We start from the raw sequence: 23,696 nt of genomic DNA on the forward strand, positions 1-23,696 counted from the left end.
ACATTGTAATTATTCTGCTACATATATATATATATATATTGGGACGTTCTTCACCTGTTCTGTATCCGCTGATTTGCCGCAGATCCCGCCTCTCAAGGGTGAACAAACTGGCTGTCTACAAACAAATCATAGCACCAGCGATCCTCTACGCAGCTCCCCTGTGGGAATCATGTGCACAGACTCACAGGAACAAAATCCAAATCACTCAGAATATAGTGCTGAGGATGGTTCTTGATCGTCCTTTCGACACTAGAATAACAAATTTACATGAAGAGGCTGGCATTGCCAAAATAGATTCCCGAATTAACGAAATTAAGACTAAATTTGCACAAAAATGTATTTTATCAGAACATGTATATAGTAGTTGTAGGTTAGTTGTAGTTGTAAATAGTAGTTATAAGTAGTCTCCTTTTTTCAAATTTTAAACAAACCAATCCCACCAAGGTGGTCATTCTTAAAACAGGCCTGATAGGACTAGGAACTGTAATTAATAATAATTTTAATTGAAAAGGAACTAAAGCTGAAAAGACGCATCTGTGTCACTTGATAAGGTATACATGTAAACCACACAATACAAGAAATAAAGATCATTTAAGTCAAGTTCTTCACCTGTTCCATTCAGTTCATCTCTCTTAGCGTTTCAAGTTAAAAAGCAAGTAGTTTTTTTTTACGATGGATAACAATTTCAAGTGTTGTAAACCTCTACCTAAATCAATTTCAAAGCATGACACAGTAGCAGTTCAGTTGTTTATCTCAAAATTATTAGAATTTTTAAAATCGCAAATAACAGTCCAAAAGTGTATTTTTATGTTAGATAGAGCAGCATCACAATACAAAAACATAAAAAATTTTGCTAGCCTTTGTGGATTTAAAGATAAGCATAATGTAGAAATGGAATGGCATTTTTTGCAACTTCACACGGCAAAGGTCCTTGTGATGCGATTGGCGGTACCCTTAAGAGAATGGCAACCAGAGCAAGTTTAGCTAAGTAACACGAGCACCCTATAACGAACCCTAAACAACTGTACGACTGGGCAAATAGTCGTAAAGAAGATCTTCAAACAAAAATGTCATTTTGTTATGTTTCTACGGAAGAATACAAAAAGGCTGACACGGAATTTGATCCAATTTTTAAGAAAGTGAAACCAATTCCTGGAACTCGAAAATATCATTGCTATATTCCAGTTTCAAACAACCAAATTGCAGTAAAAATATTCTCTAATTCAAACGGTACACCCAAATTATTCAATGTATTCAAATAATATGAGTTGTAAAATAAAATAATAAATATACATACTGTTTCTTATCTCAACAAATCTTTCATTTGACCACATCAACGTGCTTCTCTTCCGCTGCCTCTAGATAGAAACGGGTAAGTCTGACAGCTACCATATCTGAGAATGAATTGTTTGGTTTTTAATATACAATCATGAAATAAAATCTCGTTGCTGGACATCTCGACGAACATTTGAAAATGGCCTAATATGTTGAAAATTGTTATAATTATATTTTTTTAATTCGCATTAACTTGAGAACGGCTGGACTTAGGAAAAAAGTTTCTATGTGCAAAGTTATCGAAAATTATGCGTAGAATCCAAATAAATTACTATTTTATAAAAAAACATGCATTTTCATCAACTTGTAAAAATCAACAAAAATTTAAAAAATTATAGCTTTCTTTTTAAGAAAGTTACCAGCATACACTTTTCACGAAATTTAAGGGTATTCCATCAATTTTCTTGAAAAAAAAAATTATAAAGATCGAAGGGGGGGTGTTTTGAGATAATCATCGTTTTAGGTTTTGTAAATACTAATTTACGAAGTTTTTTCTTTCAGTGTATTTTTTCCGCAAAGATAATTTAATTACCTAAAACTTCTTCTCATATGCCGTTTTGATCAGATCAATAGTTTTCAAGTTATGATTTTTTGGAAAAAAAATAATCCATTTTTTTATACGCCCTTTTCAAAAGTTACTCTGGAGGAAAAAATCATATTTAAATGAAAAATGCAACCATTAGTAGCAGCGAACACGTGAGCAATGTTTCATTCAAATCAGATGGGGTCGAGACAAAATTGACATTTTTTTTAACGATTTGAGCTAGAAATGCTCAATACCGATTTTTGAGATTTTACACCGATTTATACCGGTTTTTTTTAAATAATTAAAATTATTATTGCCTCTCTGCGCTGAACTGTCAGAGGAAGCTATTGTGAGAGACATTCTTTTTCTGAATATCTCACATTTTTAAGCCTAAAAAAGCTCAAAAATTGTTCATCTTTAAAAATGTCTCTTTCGACTAATGATTCCATTACTTTTGGGTAAGTTCAAAGATCTGTAAGGGTAAGTTAAAATAAAGACAGTTTCATTAACTTCTGCTAAAAATCGAGAACCCGGGCATTTAAGAAAAGTACAGAGAACTCCAGTGACCTTACGGAAACATTTCGAAAAGTTCACAAGTCCAAGGAACTTCAGGGAAATTTAATGGTTTTCAGGACAGTTCCATTTATTTCAGGAGAATTTAAAAAAATTTTATGGTTGCTCTGAGAGCATAAGGATCAATTGATTTCGAGGAAATTACTGAAACTTTGAAGGAGTTCAGAGAAACTCGGGGAATTTCCGAAAACTTCAGCGAAGTTCCGAGTGGTTCATGACAATTTTGAGAACGTTAGCGAAGTTGCATGAACATCAGAACATTGGGAGAACATTTTAAGGGAAGTTCCGTGCTTTCTAGTGGCAGTTTCGAAATAAAAAGATTTATAAAATCTATTTAATTTATAAAAGTTTGGAAGATCAAAGAACTTCAAGGGGGAGGGGTAGCTCATCGATTCTTCCGGTTCGCCTCCTAGCATCGTGCTATAAGGTACCAGGCGATAACCAGGGTAGTTGATCGATAGCTCGATGACGTCATTTCGTTGGCGTCTGCTTTGGGAAATTCTCATAGCAGGCGTTGACGATGGGACGTTGTCGAGTTATTGAATAGCAACTATCGTGGTAACTCACCGATTACCTGTCGATCTGCCAAATTTGGAAAGACGTCTGCATTGAATTGTCTCTTATAATAATATTCCGCCCACTATATCACAAGAAATTGCGAGTAGCTGAGTGGAATGGAGATAAGTTAAGCATTGGGTACAGGACCAAGTCTCCCCTGGGTGGTGCCAAAAGATGAGCGCAATAGAATCATCAAGTTGCCATAAGGCACGGAATGAGACTATTGCATGGCTGGGTAGTCAGAGTCTTCTATTCGTTAGTCATTTCAGGTGGATTAGAACAGGTTTAGGTGGGCGTTGGCCAGATTTGGATTTTTCAGATGTAATCCTGGATAGGACCCTGTCATTGAACGTCGCGTGAAAGTGGAACTTAATGAAGGCCTAAGTACTTTTTCGTAGTTTTTAGTTTTCGGATTTGAAAGATCGTCGGTTACAGTGGCCTGCTTACTGAGCAGAAAAACGCGATCCCAGGTCCTTACATATCAAAGAGATTTATGGTAAAATCGCTTGTGTATCGTGTATTTTGCGAAACTCGTTGTTGTCGTTGGTTCCGGGTTTGAATGGATACACACATTTGAGCAACGGTATTATGTGATATGAGGGGCTCGGTGGCCTTAGAGCAACCGTTTTTGCTTACTGAGCAGAACGTCATGAGTCTAATCTCAGGCCCATCCACATTCAAGATTCGTCAATCGTTTTATTGGTTAATATGACTACATGGTAATAACAGCAACTCGGTAATTAAAAAGGTGCTCGTCTGCCTAGTGGCAAACGTTTTTGCTTACTGAGCAGAAGACCGTGGGTTTAGCCCCAAGCTCCTTCGCGTTATATGATCGTTAGGACATCAATTCAGCTTATCGTTTACCAAAACGAACCCTGCTGCAAACCCAACCCTCTTATCCAACATCCCAGTGATTACTCGTGGAAGTGCAGAGGTGTTCTCGGCTTCCATCAAAGCGAGTGTCATGTCAACACAATCCTTCCCATTCCTTTCTTGACCTGTGTTCGGGCGCGGCCGGCGCTGGTATTGCCTAATTTAAGATCACCAGTTTTTACACATTGAGGATGATTGCTAGTCCCAAGCATCGTCTATTGGTTCTCTGTGTAATTACAGCTGATCTGGCAGTAACAGAGTAGCAACCGTGGGCGGTCAATCAAGCTCAAGCTCAAGCTCAAAGAACTTCAATGCTGATGTTCTATTGATTTCAAGAAAATTGTGGTAGCACTTAAGAAGTTCCGAAATCTTCAAGATAGTCCAGAGATCTTCAAAGTTTCAATAGTTTCAATATAATCAGGGAAGTTCCGAGTACTTCGAGGATGATCAGAAAACTTCAAAACAGACCTACTAACTTCCGAAAAATTGTAACTTTTAAAGAGTTCCGAGGAATTATTCGATATATTTCAGAGACATTTCTGATCTTCAGGGATGTTTTATGAATATCTGGAAAAAAAATGGATCGTTAGAACATTTAAGGAACTTCAGGGAGTATTGCGCTGACATTCCCCATAATTATCTTTCTTCCTCAACTTCTCCTTGACATGTCTGTCAACAGTTCCATAAGTGCATTGACTTCCGACTTTCTCCAGAAGTTTCTTCCGATCTACCTAAGGAAGTTTCTTCCGTCTTCTCCAGGAAGTCCCTCTAATCTTCTACCGGATTTATCTATCAAATTATCCCAGAAGTTCTTTCCTCTGGAAGTTACTCCATAAGCCATTCTCCGAGGGCTTTTTGGACTTCTATTGGAAAATTTTTCCTAGCTTCTTCTGGCTTCCCCTGGAATATGCTTCCGATTTATGAAACTTTTCTGGCTTCCACTAGATGTGCCATCCGATTTTTTTTTTTTCGAAAAAAATAAATTTTCGCCAGAAGTTAACCATCATTTTTCTTGGAAGCAACCCGATTTTTTTTTGCGGCTTAGCTCACAACTTTCTTTAAACTTCCTCCAGAAGAACTTTTTTATTTGCTTTCTGGAAGTTGTTTCGATTTCCTTCAGAAACTAACTCAAACATTCCCAGGAAATTTCTCCCCACTAAAGTAGTAAATGTTCCGTTCTTACCCTAGCAGCACACGTGTCACTGAAAAGTCGTAGTAACTTGTTTGCAAATTAGTCTAGTCACAATCAAGTTGCAGCAACCTATTTTGATGGAAGTGTGTTCCTTGGGTAGTTCAAAAGTTTGAAATTTCGCCTTCAAAAACGCGTATATAAAAATATAAATACTGATAAATACCGATTTTTGATTTTGAAATTTGATTAGTGATTATAATTAGTGTTCAGCATTACACTGACAACAACCATGCATGTTCCGGGGGCTATTGCTATTGAAGACCTATTACGTATAGAAGGCGCGTTTTTGGAGAGGTCGTATTTATGATTTAACTGTATCTAAAACGAATACCTCATTACTTTTTCATAGTTATGAGATACTACTTCATGGACTACAAACATATCACAAAAGATCAAAGTATTGGTCGCAGTGATTGTGACTCGAAAAAAAAAATAACTGAATTTTTAATACTTTAATTTTGAACAGAAATGCTGGGTATTAATTCCAACATACGATCTACTAATGTATTATGTTTTTCCATGTGATACTTATTTGTCATAGCAACATTTTACAAGGACAGATTTCGAAAAGCTTGGATACTAATATTTGCAAAAACGAAAAATTATGATTTTTTTTCTAGATTTAAGACTTAAAAATGTTTTAATGTGCCAGAAATAAAAACAATCAAAAATATATGACAGTTGTTTTATTTTAATTTCGCAAAATTAAAATATTCGAAACATTGCATGGTTTTACATATGCTTGTAAGTTTTGAATATCCAGAATCTTGTAAATTTCTCAATGTCCGTAATTTTGGAGTGAGAACTCACATTTCATAAGTCCTGTATTCGTACACTCATGCTCTATCGTAGTCTCCTCACACAACACAAACGGTAGAACAACATTCGAGCGAAAAAAAAATTGTCAAATAACTATCATATGGACATGTGTGATTTCGATCTAATTCCTACATTTTCAGAGTTGGTTGGAAATGCTAACATGAAGCTTTAGTGTGATGATTTATTAGCTAGAGAATGATCTTTAGAAGAGGGTAGGTGGATAGTTCCGTTAGAGTACGGCAGTATGAAAATTGAATAGAAGTTGAAAATGAGCGAAGGGCCATTAATGCGACAGTTTTTCAAGATAGACGCACATTTTTGCCTAACCCGTACGATGTACGCGGGGACTTGAAGTATGTCTCCAAGTCCACAGGCAAAAATGTGCGTCTATCTTGAAAAACTGTCGCATTAATGGCCCTTCGCTCATTTTCAACTTCTATTCAATTTTCATACTGCCGTACTCTAACGGAACTATCCACCTACCCTCTTCTAAAGATCATTCTCTAGCTAATAAATCATCACACTAAAGCTTCATGTTAGCATTTCCAACCAACTCTGAAAATCGTTAACTTCGCGTATGAAGTAACATAAAAACACTTTGAATGTCCTAAATTTTGTTAAATTTAAATAAACCATTTCAGATCAGAAATGTTATTACTAGGGCATCGTTTCCTACTATTTTCAGAACACGCACCAGCACAACATTAACAGCTCTTATGATGGTAAATACTAAAATACATAAATCCGTGACGGTCTTCGACGACAGTGTCGAATGACAGAGACTGTCATATGACATTTTAGTTTTGTACTGTACTTTAATAGCTTGTTTTGCAAGCCAACTATCACAGAAAACGCATCGACTACAGTGACCGCTTACAGCACTGATCAGCACCCACGAAATATATAAAATATGAAATTGCTACTCTCTGGCTGCTGCGCTACAACAAACAGAGAGTAGCAATTCCTTTATTGGGCCGTATGAATAAAAAGAGTTTACTTTACTTTCCCGTGCTTTTCTTACGGGAAAAGTAAAGTAAACGCTTTTATTCATACGACCTATTGTATGTTTTGTGGAAGCTGACATTTGTGCAATTCTAGATAGAGCTGGAATTAGGGCCTAACAGCTTTTGTAAACAATGACTTCTTTTGATGATTTCTTGAAATTCAAGGCTCGCCCATGCAAACCAACATCCCCATTGGGTAGGGAAAGACTTTCCCTATGCGATGGTTATGTTGGTCTGCGTGGGCGTGCCTTGAATTCCTAGAAATCATCGATAGAAGTCATTGTTTACAAAAGCTGTTACGCCCTAATTCCAGCTCTATCTAGAATAATTCTAGAATTATTGAGGTTTCACGCCAAGGCTTCCATAGAGTATGTTGGCCTATGGATTTAAAGATTGGGCCCATCAATGAAAATCTCGTGATCTTAAATATTTGTTTAGTACAATGCGTCATCCGGACAATACAAATGTATATTTTTGGAAATGGCCGCTAATACCGAAGTAGTTCTCTACATAATGAAGATCCCTTTCAGTTTCCCTGGATTTGTTCCCGTAATCCTATAGAGCATTTGTTTGATTCATGCATGCACTTTGACAGGAGGCGGTTACCTAACGGCTGTGAGAAGCAATATCAATATCATCAAATTCTGTCAGGCAAACCAGCTCCTGCCATTCCGTTAAATGGATTATTGGTTTGTCGTTGCTCATGAAGCTGTTTTCAGGCTGCTAGTTCTGAACGGTTATCTGGATTTGGTCTGAAGGCGTTTCAGGAAAATTCAAAAATTCATGATCTGTGCACAAAACAGTCAAGTTCAATGAGTCATTTTCATATGAATATGAACTGCCAACTGCCTCATCATTCACTGCCTCGTGAAAGTCTGAATGATTGAGAAGTAAACAAGTCACTGACAGCACTCAATCAGTAGCTCAGTGAGCACGTTTATTCTATACTAACATTTGAAAATGGGCGTAATTCCCAAATGACCATATTGAGAAAATCGCTTCCGAATTTTGATGACCTAAAAATTAATCCTATTTCACGACTTTCCTTTTTCTGGATTATTTTATAAGCTTGACAAGTAATCAGTGTGACAGTGTAATCTATCATCATGCATCACTAAAAACTCAAAAAATGTTTTCTTTGTCGTGAAATTGAGAAGAAAACATCATACGCCCTGATAATTTCTTACATGTTGTTACCCCTCGGATCTTCCATCCTTTGAACTGCCAACACTGGTGATATGCCGTGCAAGTACACCCTCGGGATTTTTTGTTTGTTGTTCCGCCTTGGTTCTTCGTTCGAAAATTTTGTGAGAGTGGAATTACGCCCGGAGATTTTTTTTGGTCTTCTTTTTGTTCGTTGTTTACACGTGAAATATAAATCGGATGCATTCCAAATGAATCGGGCGTGACTAGATACTACAGAATCAGTACGTTTGACATATTAAAACAATATAATTCGTAGTTCTGGTGCAAGGTGTAACAACCAGATGCATCATAGAGTTGACAGTTGGAAATACGCCATGTAAGAAGAAACGTTTTTGATGATTTTAAATTATATTTTCATCTACTTTTTCGTATTTATCGACTAGTTTGTGAGCTGTTCTCTCTATTTGTGGCAAAATAAGGTTTGTTTACATTTTGGCTCTTACGTCACTTTCAAATGTTAATCTAGTATTCTTCCTTGATGGTACCCAATCCTTGTTTTGAATGACTGAGCGTACATTTTCTATGGAAAAATGCCTCAATTGCATGCATGTGAGCGAAGGTAAGCGGTGTGAGTAGCCTGTTCGTGAGTGACTCAATGTTTTTGTTGGCTCTTTCATTGCCTCGTCCTTTACCGTTTGGTACAAACGGTCTGGACAGAGCAATGAATTGAATAGTGCAGTGCTTTCACACTCAGCCTAATCAGTCGATAATGTTATGTTCTGGTGCCGATGAAATTTCAAAAATAAAATCTGAAGGAGCCCTGGCGACAAACAGATTTTAAATTAGCACAATAGACCGATTTTCATACAAACTAGCCAAGTTTGACATGTGGCAACTATGTTTTGTAGAGATGAACTAGCTAGGTAGGCTGGTAGTGGATTATGCAGTAGTATTGACTACAATAACGAAAAAGTGACCAAATAGTGACTTTAAAACAATAAAAAAGTGACCAATATAGTAACATTTATTCATTGGAAAGATATAAGAGATATGAATCTAATTTGTCATTGAATGCGATCCGCTTTGACAAATATTATAAATTCTTAAACCACAATAAGCATTTTACAAGCTTTTTTTTTTTAATAAAACAAAAGGATCTTTTAAAATTTTTTTTCGTAAAATCACTATTGATTGGATAATCAATAGGTTAATTTGTAACCTCCATTTTCTCACACAGTGCTCATTTTTCTGCCACGTTTTTTTGGAAACCAACCGTTGAATAAGTTGAATTTAGATTCAGATCGCGAATTGGTTGAATTTCGAGATGTGAAAGATTGAACATAAAAAATTTATTAGGAAATCTTGAAATTGAAAAAAATAATTGTCTTGGACAAATTCGTCAATTTTAAGGACAAGCCATTTTAAAGATCTCGAATATAGAAACTTCTGTAAAACTTCAAACATAGACAAATTTTATACACTCAGTTCTTTTTTTACACGGGGGATACGGTCCGTGTAAAAAAAAACCGTTTAAAAAAAAACCTACGAGATTTTGATTTTTCGCATGCTTAAATGTTTTTAAAAAATCGGATTTTGATGCCATTTGTAATTAAAGCATGATATGGTCCATATAGACATATTTTAAAAATTTCTGTATTTACACCAAAAATTGTGATTTTTTTTTAAGTATGCCATTCGATTACAAATAGCTTGAAACGGATAATGTGATTGGAATCAAGTCGATAGGTTGTATCGTTGTCGAGAAATCGTTAAAAACGTACCGTGTAAATCGTGGAAAACCGTGTAAAAAAACCGTGTAAAAAAAAACCGTGTAAAAAAAGACTTCAGTGTATAGAAAATATTTCATGAAGTTATCTAAAATCTGGGATTGAAAATTTTCTGATTCTGAACTATACAATTTGATGGGCTTGGAAAAGAACTTCTTAAAAAAAAGACCACTACATGATTTTTCGATGTTTTCCGATACTAAAGCTTCCGGCCCACAGTGGGGCAGCGAAGCCATTCGCGTGGCCAAAACCTCTAGCGCCGTTGGTTTGCTTTCTACAGCAATACAATGTTCTACAAAGTTGTTCAATACTAAAAGCGCCATCTTTTGAATGTTTCATATTAGTTCATTTTTACGCCACATAGGTGGCGCTCGAGTCTATCTTTTGAACGGAGCATCCTAGTCGAATGGTTTTTAAAGCAAAGTTGTGTAATTTGAAGTGATGAGAAATGTTGTTGAAGACATTGAAACTCTATGACTCATATTAAGCGAGATATTGGGCAATTAGGAAAACTAACCTCTAAAATTGCGTTTTTTTTTTCCTTTTTTCACCTATATACGTCAAATGTATAAGTTTTATACTCTGATAATTAACAAAATGGTTTGACTCATCCAATAAATACTCATTATTTTTTATACCATGCTTTATTATATAGCTATTAACATAAATGTCATAAAAATGTCAATTACTCAAAATATAGCAAAAAGTAGCAGCCAATTTTTTTACAGTGATTAGTGTAGACCTTGTTGGGTAAAGTAACGACCACAGTTCAACAGGCAACTGCAGGCATTTTCATATAACATTATTTGAATATTGCATACACGCTTAGAAAAATTGATGTAATTTTAGATGCTCTGAGACTGACATATACGAGCTTGAAATTTGACATAAAATTGAGTCATAACAGACCCGAAATTCAAGTCAATCAAACGTAGTTTTCGCCGAGTATCGAACTTTTCATTCTCGGAGACCTTAATTTTACATGAAATTTGTTTTTATTTTTCATACCTTATGTCAAAGATTGATTCCGTCTCGTGTAAAATTAGTTATTTCTAAGTGTGTGTGGTAAATTCTTTCAAATTTGTTGAAATTTTGCTTTGTGTGTAAAACATGATAAGATGTTATTGATCTGAATAGATTACAAACAATCAGAAACAAAAGCCCAAAAGCACGCAGATTCTTCACTAACGCAACATTTATGTTAATAACTTTATAATAAGGCATAATATATAAAGTAATGGGTATTTATTGGATGAGTCAAACCATTTTGATAATTATCAGAGTATAAAACTTTTACATTTGACGTATATAGGTGAAAAAAGGAAAAAAACGCAATTTTAGAGGGTAGTTTTCCTAATTGCGCGATATCTCGCTTAATATGAGTCATAGAGTTTCGATGTCCTCGACAACATTTCTCAACACTTCAAATTACACAACTTTGCTTTAAAAACCATTCGACTAGGATGCTCCGTTCAAAAGATAGACTCGAGCGCCACCTATGTGGCGTAAAAATGAACTAATATGAAACATTCAAAAGATGGCGCTTTTAGTATTGAACAACTTTGTAGAACATTGTATTGCTGTAGAAAACAAACCAGCGGCGCTAGAGGTTTTGGCCACGCGAATGGCTTCGCTGCCTCACTGTGCGGCCTTCAAAGTTTTATCGAAATTCAGGTCTTTAAAAAACTCTCTAGCGCTTGGAAAGTTTCCTAGACCTTTCTCCAACATATTAGGTTTGGAAACCTCAGAAAATTTGTGATATCTCGAGATCATAGACAATGGAAAAAAAAATTCGATATCCTAATTTTTCTTGAAGATTATTATTTATTATTATTATTATTATTATTATTAGACTTGAAACAAATGCACTCTGGCCATCCTATTTAAGAATTTAAAAACTTTTTTTTTGCGTTTTTTTTCAGTTTTAAAAATGTTAAATATGGGAAAATATCCCAATTACCGTTACAAGTTTTATCGCATGATAAAACCTAAATCCTTACTTGAAGCATAGCTTATTATTTCGCTTAAATGTTAACCCTGAAGAATACAGTATGTAACATGTAGTAAGGTCAAATTATGTTATGCTCAATTGGGGATTGGAATTAAGAAGAGAAATGCAAGGAAATTCCAATGATGATTTTTTAAATAATCTTATAAGAATCTTTACAGGATTCCAAGAGGATGATTTGAGAATACTTAGTAAAATTTCAAGGAAAGTATTTTTTTATTTATAGTAATTTTCATACTCTCGGATCATTCGTGCTTTATCCGGGTGAGATTTGAACTCTTGATTTTGGAGTGAGAGGTATGGATTCAGATCTTAATGTTTTATAGACTAATCTCGGTATTCAAAGATGTCCTAATCTTGGTATCTGGTTAACACAAATTGCAGAAATTAATGTTTAATTTATCTCTATGTCCGGTGTCGAACTTTGCATGCCAAGCATGATTGGAGTTTGCAAGGAGTTTGAGATGGCATGAATCTGCTTCTCTATCTTGAAGTAGCTTCGTAACAGGATATGTCTCGCTATGCCTTTATACTAGAACTACTTTACTAGGAAAACTGTAGCAAAAGATTTCAAGCAATGACACCATATGCATTCCAATGAATCCATATGAAATTCTATAAATTTAGCTATCGTAGTAGGAACAACGACAAAATCACCGCTTGATCCGGGCGCGAACAAATTGCGAGTGAGAGTAAAGAATAATATGGAAGTTGTAAGCAAGAGAATATAATGATGTATGTGTTATAAAGCTGATTGATTGCAAGTAACATTACAAGTTTAAAAGTTTAAATGATTCTTCAAGACCAAATAATGGCCTACAAAAATCAAAAATTTTACTTGGGATGAGTATATATAATCTTTCCCTGTGCAATTTGGGTTTTCCCGCATTTTTCCCGGTAAATCTGAATTACCGGTTTTTTCCCGGATTTCCCGGTTGGATGGACACCCTGTAAGATTCACGTAAAGCCTCCTCTAATACATGAACGATATACTTAGATACCTCTAATTGTTACTTAAAGTTAAAGTTTGCTAAAATTTAAAATTCCAGAGGTATGAAGTTTCTGAGATCTACCTTTTTTCAAACCATAGAATCTAGATAAGATTCCTGTTCCTGTTACATTTCTTTTTTCCATGTTAACATTAACAACACTGAAAATGTTCTTGGCTGGAATCAGAATTTAAATTGTGATAATTTTGTTGTTGAAACTACTTCAATGAACACATCAATTTTTGCAATAAGATCAACAAATGCTATCTATGTGTCAGGCACATTTTTTTCCCTCTGTTTGGGACATAACACCACTGCGACCAGCAATTTGATCTATTGTAGTATATCCCGTGTCCTTAGTTTAGTCCATGTCGTATTACTCCATCGCTATTGAGAAATGATAAAGTATTCGATTTTTTTTACAGTTGTCATTCTCGCATTTATCGCAAGGATCCGACTCTAATTGAAAGGTCCCGCTATTTATACCATTCGGAGTGTTGAAACACCCTCCAAAGGCGCGCCCCTTTGTCTGTCAAAATTGGATTCCTTAGCAACAAAATTAAGGTATGACACCGATAATGACCATGGATCAGAACCCTAGTCTTAATCACTTTAAACTAGGGAACAACGAATAGAAGATTAGGAATCACATAGATGAAGACTAACTAACTCATTTTTTTTCCTTGTTCAAGATCATCCGCGGTGGACAAAGCCAAGTCTTGTCACTATCAACAAGGCATAAAAAGTAACAAGGAATAAGATGTGTTCCTTGGATTACTGAAAAATCCTGTTCCCCTAGTTTGAAGTAGTCAGGACTAGGAATCGGTGGTAGATCTTACATCCCGTAACGTACCACGAAAAGGTGATCAACCCACGTTACGGGGCGTGTCAGGCACATGCTTTCTATGTGTACACATAAATGTCATGTGCTACGGGCATACAAACTTCTAATTTGATCATAAAATGTATGTCTATTTCTTAGTGGATTCTGTTTAAATGTAGGCATATGAAAATTATCCGGATAATTTAACTATGTGTGCAATTTTTGAGTGTATACAACAATTGTTTAACATTCTAGCTGGAGCAAGAATTCATTTATTTACACATTCAATGCATAAAAATCTAAATTTTGTCTATGTTCCTTGTAAAATTCCAGAGCCAACAAAAAACTACTAAACGTACCTTTACCCCACCCGAATCGGCTCATTTAGATCAAATCATCCGCCAGATCCCGAGAGCTATGCAAGTAATGACGCATCGGATATATCAGCATGCACTATTATCTGGTGTAACACGCACATTTTTTTTCTACCCACCATTCACTACTAGAGTACTTACACTCCAGTCAATCGGTATTAAGGTTCAAGCTTGACTTTTTCCACCATCATCAGTAGCCAGCAGTAATCACTTTCGATGTTGATGTACTTTCTGTGGGAAAAATTAATTATTTATGCTTCGTTTCATTCCACCTTTTCCGACCATCCTCCCCCACTTCCCCCAAGAGTCGTTCCCCTGCGTCGAGTGCCTTTGTTCTAACATCGTAATAACGTAGGCAGCAGCACCATCTCGGGGTGATAACGCGAACGGAAGAGCGGAAGTTTACAATTTCCATTCCTAGACCCCAAATCATTGTTTGGCGATTCTTCTTTTCTGTTTATCTACTTTGCATGAATTTTTAAAGGACGTACGTACTACGACGCCGTTTGACGTTGCCCTGTTTGACGTAGCGGAATTCCATTGAATCGCATGAAGTCGCATCCGTAAAACATCTTGTTCTTAATTTATCGCCAGTAGTGGGAAGTGACGGCATGTCTACAGCACTAAAGGGAAGGGGGAAAGTATTGCGATTACCGGCGACGTAACAGCAGGCAATTAATCAATTATCATTCGACGGTGATATGTTATATGTATCCATCGAGACTAGTCGAAAAGGTCGATATAATTAATACCGAACCCCCGACTGGAGGCAGCAGCCTGTCAGCGATTATTCAAATGAGTGATGATGCTCTTTTCAGGCGACCGTCCGGGGAATGACGTCCACAATACTGTTCTAGACGACGACGACGACGACGACGACGATGATATAAGCTTGCTCTAATCCTACGGCAGTGTGTTGCGGTTCAATGGGATCGGATGCGCAGATCCTGATGAAAAGGGCATATAGAAATGGTTGTCAGTCTCGTAATGGCTATTATGAACAGACAAACGCTGCTGTTCCTGCACTGTGCATTTACACGCGGGTTTAATTGTGGAAATATATACGCCGTTTATTATTATTGCTACACATCTAATAAACATAAATTTTTATTGCTTTTAGATTTTCCTGCCCTTGCTCCGTGAGTGTCTGTGGGGGGAGGGGTTCACTCTATCGTCAGAGTTTTTCAGCACACGAGCACGCGCTTATTCAGTTCACACGATGTATTTTATCTTGATCGAAATCTGACAAATGGGAGCAAGACACCTATTAGGGTGTTAAGGTGATGGATTAGGTGGGAACTTGTTTGAGCATTACGCATATTTCTGAAATCCACTATTTGCTTGAGCAACATATTATGGATGCTATTTGAAAGTGATGCTTCTTGCATGAATTTTAGTAAACTCGGTAAATGAAAAGACCAACGAGTAAGGGAGTATCTCGAACAATCTCTTAGTTCAAACTGTTACAAACGCGTTCAGCCTACCGGCCTTTGACAAGTTTACAGGTATCTGGAGCATAGAAAAGATTTAAAAAAATCCGTGTGGGACTGAAATCCATACACCAGAAAGAAAAACAATTCGAAATCCGTGCATTTCATACTAAATGTTTACATTTTGCATGAGGTGTACGTACAGTGTATTTAAAAAAAGATCGTACACCTTAGAGGACAATTTTTTAAAACATGGTAAATATATTTTTTTTTTAATCTTGACTGGTGGTTAAACAGATGTTTATTGATTTATTAATATAGTTTTGGTCTTTATTGGAAGAGTCTGTGTGAAGTTAGATTTATTTTAGTAAAACGCTCGATTTGAAACTCGTTACCTAGTGGACGAATTTTAGTAAAATTAGTGGCATATGAATGATCCTTACTACGACTTAAAATTAGCAAAATTTCAAGAAGTCATGATTATTTTATTTCAAGAAAATAAGATTTTCAAGAAAAAGGTGTTTTCCTTAAATTACTCTAACTTTTTGTAAAATCAACCAAAATCAACCTAATACTGAGACAATAATTAATAAATGTATGCTGAGCCAGCTGCCAAAAATTCAGAGACGTATCTCTTTAACTTGTGCTTTTAGAACCGTTTTCCTAAAATTTAAATACAGATTTATGTCATGAAAAATACCAATACACTTTTGGGGAACTTTTGGAATGTAGTTCATGGTACTTTTGATAAAGACAGTGCACAGTGGTCCAGAATGCAGATTTAGGTGGAATGATATGTTTTGAGCCTGCAATTGAAACTTTAGGCTAAAAGTTTCTTCTACAAAGTTGTTCCTTATAGTTAGGCCCTCATTTTTATGACAATGAATTTTAGGGTGGTTCTTATTGTCATTAAAATAAAAAATCTAACTTTTTTGTTTGAATAAATTAAGGTATATATTCTTAGGCAAAGTTATAACTGAGATAATTTCAAGCAACTTTGTATAAAAAAAAAACTTTTTTTGTATTGACTGGTTTAGAGCTATTTTCTTGAATTAAGTTAGGGTGTATCTAAAAAAACAGTTGTTTTGCTCTAGTTTTCTTATTCCAAATTTCTCAACAAAGGTGTCTTCAACTGACTTTCAGATCTTTAGAAGATTCACATTTTTGCTCCACAAAGCTTGTCAATATCTTTCGCCGATCAAGAGTTATTGACGTTTTTCTACTAACAATATGACCTTTTCAAATGTTAATATGTCTGGTTGGGGCTAACAAAAAAAAGTTTTTTTACGGAATTTGAAAGGGCGTATGTTATTCTTAATAATATGAAAAAATAGGAGGTATGTTATTTTTTAAACTCGTGTAAAATCAAATTGAATTTATTCATATTTTTATTATAATTGGGTGTATCTTTTTAATTAGAAGAGATACAGGCCACAACTTTTGTTATAAAACGTACATCTTGCTGTCAGTCTTAGAAGGTGTCACCAATGATGATCATCAAAAAGCCACCAGCAACTTCCAAAGCTAATTATCATATCAAGTAAAACTTTGAGGAACTTCATGGAAAATTTGAAGGGAATGAATATTAATTCCGGCAAACAAAAACTCAAAGAATTTCAAGGAGAACTAAGGGTACGTAACTTCAAGTGGACGTACAGAGCTCATTTAGAGTAAGTTCTGTAAGGTCACGAAGATGTCCAGAGATTTTTTGAGGGGATGAAATCTTTAAAAAAAATAGCATTATTCAGCTATCTTCATAAAAATTTTGTTTAGAAACAGCATTTAAAACATTATTTTGAACTAAAAACAGCGTGTATCTTGAAGTTCTTAGTATTTTACAGATTTGTAACAATGTTTTTTTTTGTAACTCAAAACTTTAACCTTATCTAACGATTATAATTTCGTTTTAATAAAATAGCTTGAGCTAGCAATTAAGCACTGCTTGGAGTGTTGAAAGTCTATCAGCAATATTTGGAGGGATTAGTTGTATTGTAGCTTATTGGGCCAAAAGGGCTTATTTGGTTTCAAATTGTTGTAAATCTAATAAATCCATGGCAATATATATCAAGTATAGTTTTTTCCTTGGTTTGTTTTCCGTCGATCTTGTTTTCCGTGCCGAGCACCAACGCCATGAAGGTAGCTCCCACATCTGGACCCTACCTTTCGACCCATCAACTCATGAAACGGGGACCAACGCGAGGTAATCACGCTTACCACTACACCACCGGCACCGCTATCAAGTATCATTTAACAATTGGTTATCAACCAGCTATTTAACTTGATAAGGGTTTGACTAATTTTAAACCAACGCACTGTCAAATTCAATGCCAAACGAGCATCACCAATCTTGTTTTCGTTGATGGTATTGCTAGAAACCGCTTAGATATAGGTTGCAAACTCGCATATTCCGTTCGACGATCTTTAGCTTAAGCTGCCATTTCTTTTCTCAATAAATTACTTGATATCCTTATCATGGGAATCCACCCGTTTTGAGCTTTTCAACTTAAAGCTTGAATTGCCAACCTATCGCTAGTATTTGTATCTTTTTGAACAAGACTACTGACAGATGAAGATATCAATTATTACAGCGGTTAGGCGTTATTTTTGTTCATCAATCACTTCAAAAGTGGCTTCAACTTTATCAGAGGCTTCTACGGTACGTGTCTTACCTACGACCAGGTAGTTTTGTTTCAAAAACAGATCTCCCTTGTTACTTGAGAACGGCACTCTGATATGCACACTAAGGTCAACAACGTAGCTGAATGCTCCTCTGCTATCCATAAGCTACGGAAGTATTTTTAAAAATATTTCCTGGAGCCTCATTATGGAAGCTCCATAACAACGACGCAAATTTCCCACGAAAGAGTTCAAAATGCAATATTAATAGAAGCTTCAGAATCGCTGCACCAAACGCACCCCATTCCGAGCGCTCCTCCACTCGGAGAACAAAAACCGACCATTCACCCGCTTAATCTGTTCTTATTTATACACACTTAAGTGCAACACTGCACCCGCTTCAACTGTGATTTTCTCTAAATCGTTTTTTGTTGTTTCATCTAACGGCACCGCCCGCTCGTTTCGCTTCACACTACTAACCTCAAGTCCGCACCGTGTTTTCCTAACCGGTATATCTAATGGCAGCACAGCGTGTTCGACCAGATTCGCCGGTGACCGAAAATATACACTTTGATGCCACTAAAAATAGATTGCACTCTCGCCTACGACGGGCTAGGGGAGGTGGAAAACCCGCAATACTCACACTACTATCGATTCGCGCTAATTGGACCTTCCCCTTCGCACACTTTGAACCAAAGTGGGAAAAGTGGATGATCGGGAAAAAAAAGTGATGGATCACCGACTGACTGACCGACTGACTGACTAACTGACCGAATCGTTTTTCCGCCGCACGTTTGCAGGCAAGCGTTCCTAGCGAAACGTACCAAACTGAGTAAATCAACAATCGACAGTTAACACCTCCACCATATTTTACAATGTCTGTGCCAATCTGTTTCCGAGGTACGACGAGAAGTCTCCCCTGCCGAAGATTGCCCGAAGGTATGGTGTGCATTGTTTAGCACCTGATAGTAGATAAGATTAGCTGCCGACTGTGGTGAAATTTTCGGTTTTGTTTGGTTGAGGTGGATTAGACAACTACGGATCAACAACGGGATAATCCACAAACTGACCTTTGATGATTTGGAAACATTGGAGAGTGTCGTGATTGGAAAAGCCGGCAAAGGTTGTTTATCGACAAGTCGTTATCATTATTAGCTGTTGTAAAGCAATACTCGTTAAACGTTTTTGGGGTTTATAGTTCATACTGCAAACATACCGTGGTGTTGCAACTTACGTGTAGGGTGACACCAATCCATTTGCTGCTACTAACCTGGAAGAAAAACAGAAAGCAGAACAACAACCTATTAGAAGGTATTTAAACAATAATAATTTTGAGTTAGGAACAATTTCAGACAATCGACTAAACTGAATTAATCAACCTTAAACGCCTAACATAATGTCATCGTTATTACGACGACGAACGACCAAGGACACGGTTAATGTAGCATGTCGAGAGTGCACAAGTCATTAGAACAAGGCGACGGACGTTGAAAGTACAATCAGAGCGAGTGGAAAATAACATAGTTCTCTTCACGGTATACACCTGTAATGTTGATTCATTACTCGATGGCGTGAAAGCGGTTCTGAGCAAAAGAATTAACAATCACGAATTCAAGCGGCAGCAGGAGTACTATATGACGAAGCCCACTGAGACGTGCTGCTTGGAAAGGAGACCATTTCAATTGAGCATTTGAAATGAGCTCGCCACCCGTGAGCCTATGTCAATCCACCCAAGTAACATTGCAAGTTTTATCGAGGTTTTTAAACATTCTACAAGTCTATATCATGGTCTACAGAACCTTCATAAAACCCAAATTGTTACTTGGGCATGGTGACCAGCAAATGTCGATTATTATTTCCCGGATTTTTCCTGATTTATTCCCGGAATTTTGGAAATTTTGCCAGCTGCAATCGAAGTAAATGATAGGATAAATCATGACCCCTTAACGACAAAACCATTTTTCCTTAAGATGTGCCCTGGTCCCTGGTAGCCTCAGTCGGTAAAGGTGTAGCTACAAAGCAAAACAATGCTGGAGGTTCTATTCCTGGTCCGGTCTACGAATATTTCGGGTTGAAAAATTTCTCGACTTCCCTGGGCATAGAAAATGATTGTACTTGCCACACAATTATACTAATGCAAAAATGGTATAGGCATCGAAAGCTCTCAATTAATAACTGTGGAAGTACATCTAGAACACTAAGCTGAGAGCACGCAATAAGCTAATATACGATAAGCAATAAGCTTGAAGTGCAAAGAATAATAAGAAGTGCACTAATCAAAAGATTAAATCATATCGTGGACAAGTCGAAAATACCCTAAAATGTGTTAACTATAAAAAACAGTTTCCTGCATTATGATTTTTTGCCTGATTCCGAATCCTATGTTTAACTATCCTGATAATTCACTCAGTACTCTTGACACGATTTTTTTTTTGTAGTTTTCTCAAGATTGTCTTTAGAACCATTCCTCTTCATAGATTTTTTTTCAGAATTCCCCTAATCTAAACATGATATTTGTATTAATGTTTGTTTTATTGCCGAGATTTTCAGCCTAGGCTGGTTCGTATTCCTAAACATGAGATTCTCTCTGATATTCTCTTGTAGTTTTTTTTTAATTAACAGTCTGCACAAACTTTTTTCAATTCACCTTAAGATTCTCCTAGAATTTTATTGATTCTCGCAAGAATACTCTGAAGCCTCGGCTGAAGCTTCCTGTTATAATTCTTTTAGAATTCCCATAAAATCCAACTCTGAAATGTGTTGATGTTCTGCACAGATTTATCTTGAAGTTCTCCTCGGAATTCTCAAGAAATTATTAGAAGAATGCTTTTGGTATTATCTTCGGCATTCTATTGAAACTTTTCTCTGAATTCCTTTGGAATTATAACCTCAGAATTCGCCTCCCTCGGTTTCTCGCAATTACTCTGAAAACCTCTTTGGAATCCAATGGGGATAATCCTCACAATTTCCTTGGAATTTTCATAAGAATTATTTTGGTACTACCCACAGAATTCAATAACGTTAAGTTTAATCAGAATTTCCATGGAACCCTAATTAAAAAATATTAATTAAATTTGCCCTCAAATTCACAATCTAGTCAAAACTTGTTTGTCACTAATTTATTTATTTATTTATTGTTCCAATGATTCATCTAACATATGGTTGTCTTAATGAATTAAAAAAGTATAATTAAAACAAAAACAGGACACGTTCTAATTCAGGGCAGTCTTCTAATAAAACAGTTAACGGCATATTAAAGTCAAACAATGCATAGACGTCATTAAACGCAATAGCGACGGCTCGGATAGGTTCATTCAACCCATATTGTCGATTACAAGCTGCGAGATGTACAAAATTCCGCTGTCTAATCACTCTTTCAGGGGCGTAAAAGAAAAGCTGCCGAATGCATTCTGGGGAATCAATCTCGCTGGTAATGATCTTAGCAGCAAACACAGCTTGAGCATTCTGTCTTCTTTGTTCCAAGGTGTCAATTCCAAGCAGACGACAGCGATCCACGTAAGACGGCAAGTTAGCCGTGTCACGCCAAGGCAGATGACGAAGTGCGTAGCGAACAAACTTTCTCTGTATACTCTCAAATCTGGCTATCCAGCATGCTTGGTATGGGCACCAGACGGCAGCACTATACTCTAAGATTGAACGTACTAACGAACAATACAGCGCCCGCAGGCAAAGCGGATCGCGAAAGTCTTCAGATATGTTGAGTGCGGTTTGAAGGTCAATTCACAGTCGAGTGTTACTCCCAAATCTTTGACCTGGCTAATCCTCTCTAATGGTTGCCCGGAAATGGAATAATCAAATATTATCGGGTTTTGTTTGCGGCGAAATGATATCACATTGCACTTGTTGATGCTGAGCGTCAAGAAATTACGGGAGCACAAACTCTGCATACGATCCACAATCAGCTGCCACTCCTCACAATCAGCGATGCAATTCATAACCACATACAGTTTGACATCGTCAGCGTAGAATAGCCGGCATCCAGGTGGCAGTAGACACGAAAGCTCGTTGACGAAAAGCGGAAACAGAAGGGGTCCCAGATTACTTCCTTGGGGAACGCCGGAAACGTTCGTGAACACTTCAGAACGAGAAGCTACAATCTTAACGCAAAGCGGTAAGATTTGAACCACGAGATGAACGATCCAGACACTCCAAGTTTCTTAAGCTTGCTCAAAAGAATGTTGAGGTCTACTCGGTCAAATGCAGCCTTGAGATCAGTGTAAACAGCGTCGATTTGACCGCCAGAGTCCATTGTCCGACCTCTAATCCTGAAATACCATGGTGCTATCCCTAGAATTACAATTAAAATGCTTCTTCAAAGTGACAAAATCCTGAAAATCCAGTCCAGTCTACGGGCCTTTAAATCATTCCAAGGAATTGAATCTTGTTTTTTTTTCCGGCGAGAGATTTTTTCCCCGATTTGACATAATTTCTTCGGGTCTTCCTAGTTTTTTTCCCGACGATTTAGAATTCTCGGCTCTCAGATAAAGTTCACTAAGCTGTAACTTTTCAGGATGTGCATCAAAATAGCCCAAAAGTTGACTGCTGCACATCCAACACTAACTGAATATGAGCAATCTGCTACGACTTTTTTAGTCCTGAACAAATTTAAGTCAAATAAAAGGTATTCTAGCGGCGCCAGTGGTGTAGTGGCAAGCGTGATGACCTCTCACCCCAGTAGGCCTGGGTTCAATCCCAGTCGGTGCCACCGGGATGTTATGCCTTTGATCCCCGGTTTATAAGTTGATGAGTCGATAGGTAGGGTCCAGGTGTGGGAGCTGCCTCCCTGTCGTCGGTAGCATTGGTGCTCAGCACAGAAAACAAGATCGACGGAAAAACAAATCAAGGAAAACAAAGGTATTTCGATCAATATGTTAACTAAAAATTTGCAAAAAATTCAGTTAATTTGGTTCATTGCACTTAAAGAAATAACCGTTTAAAAAAGGGCTGTGTGTTTTATTAGAGATGCTTAAATTGCATGTAGACTCATCTAATCGAGCCCAAAATTATACCGATGTACCTTCAATTCTTGATCAATCAGCAGTAAAATTTGAGAAGTCATGATGCATATCCTGAAAAGATACAGCTTATACGATACGATGATTTTTGTCCGGTACTATAGTATATGTAGTGAACATTTATGATGATTTTAAGCTCCCTGATATATATTGCACAGTACAGTCTTAAGACCTTTGCTGCCTATAATCGCATATCAGTCCTATATCGATTTTCGTCAAATTTGGACCAGAAATCGATGTGAAATGAAATTAATAGGACATTGAACTGTTATGCGAATAGCGGCTGCTAAGTCCTGAGATTTTTATAATTTGCCAGAAACTTAAAAATAAATGAAGTCCCAGACATTTCATTTGTTTTAATTTAACAATATTAAACATGCAGTGTTCACTCGGCTGTTGACAGAAGCAGACCACTCTCAATGTGTGTCACGCGATCGTCTGTTTACTCGGCAGCAGCCATTGTGTGGTCCTCCTCATTTTTCTTCATCAGCAGTTCTTTCGGTCGATGCGTCGTCGACTTTGGAAAGCAACCATTTAGTGATGAGTGTGTGAGTGCTGACCACGTTTTGCGTCCATTGCTGCAATGGAAGCGCTCTGCCCTCCGTTG

The 23,696-nt window shown here is 36.8% G+C and overlaps 2 protein-coding genes across 6 annotated transcripts in view; both read right to left on the reverse strand.

The window, feature by feature from the left end:
• Nca (neurocalcin homolog) overlaps positions 1 to 23,696 on the reverse strand; it is a 501,567-nt gene that overhangs the window by 399,589 nt on the left and 78,282 nt on the right. The gene's annotated exons all lie outside the window — the stretch shown is intronic.
• LOC135697568 (neuronal calcium sensor 2) overlaps positions 1 to 23,696 on the reverse strand; it is a 419,634-nt gene that overhangs the window by 325,783 nt on the left and 70,155 nt on the right. Inside the window, exon 1 of one of the 4 annotated variants that reach the window (XM_065217342.1) lies at positions 18,561 to 19,287. The exons of 2 other annotated variants lie outside the window; for them this stretch is intronic. The gene's annotated coding sequence lies outside the window, so the exon portion shown is untranslated. Of the gene's footprint in view, positions 1 to 18,533; positions 19,288 to 23,696 lie in introns of those variants that run through there. One more of the 4 variants, XM_065217343.1, reaches the window with a different exon arrangement.

Source organism: Ochlerotatus camptorhynchus, unplaced genomic scaffold, assembly GCF_037179485.1.
Source record: "Ochlerotatus camptorhynchus isolate MF236.1 unplaced genomic scaffold, CSIRO-AGI_Acam_v1.1 ptg000074l, whole genome shotgun sequence".
NCBI classification, from domain to species: domain Eukaryota; kingdom Metazoa; phylum Arthropoda; class Insecta; order Diptera; family Culicidae; genus Ochlerotatus; species Ochlerotatus camptorhynchus.